A 736-nucleotide genomic window follows, 5' to 3' on the forward strand; every position below is an offset into this window, starting at 1 on the left:
AGAAATATCTCTAATTAATATAACTGAAATAGGAGCTATAAATGAAGTGGATACCCACAAGGATGCTGATGTGTTTGTGTACTAGCAAGGAGAGTAAGGATCACTCAAGGCAGCAAAAAAGAACCACTCCTCTCAAATCCTGCAAGAATCCTTTGGGCCAGGATGCAAGATGATAAATTCAAATATTCTCACTCCAACCTCTCTGCAGAAGCTTTCCTTCAAAGGAAAAGCTCCTGAGCCTCTGGTTTATGGGTTGCTGCCTCTGTACAGAGGAGGTCAACTAAGCTGTGTGAAGGAACACCCTCTTGACATTCCATGCAAGGGAAAAGCAGTCACAACAAATAAGTAATTCAGTGGAGACCAAATGTGACAAAGTGATGGTCATCATTCCCAACAATAAACTTTACTGCTTATTGGCCCAGCTCCTGTCTGTGCTTTACCTTTCCTAAGCAATAATAACCAACAAATCACAATTATGTACAAATGTCTCCAAGATCACTTGAAATGAAGCAACAATCACAAAATAACAGACATGCACATATGTCAATACATGTTTCTCAGGTCATCAGCAAGCATTTTCCCATTTTGAGTTTACAGTTTGAGTTTATGCATTTTATGGATATCGAAGGCCAAATGATGCCTGGAAACTGCTGGTTTAATTGGTAAATGTACATCTGAATCAAGAAATTAGGATCATCCTCAATGTAAAAGATTGTGTTTTACAAATACATAGTCT

The 736-nt window shown here is 38.5% G+C and overlaps 1 protein-coding gene across 9 annotated transcripts in view; it reads right to left on the minus strand.

Annotated features, from left to right (window-relative positions):
- The window catches only part of LOC119591560 (protein kinase C and casein kinase substrate in neurons protein 1-like), a 62,778-nt gene that overhangs the window by 4,758 nt on the left and 57,284 nt on the right, over positions 1-736 (minus strand). The gene's annotated exons all lie outside the window — the stretch shown is intronic.

The sequence above is a fragment of the Penaeus monodon genome, chromosome 28 (assembly GCF_015228065.2).
Source record: "Penaeus monodon isolate SGIC_2016 chromosome 28, NSTDA_Pmon_1, whole genome shotgun sequence".
NCBI classification, from domain to species: Eukaryota; Metazoa; Arthropoda; class Malacostraca; order Decapoda; family Penaeidae; genus Penaeus; species Penaeus monodon.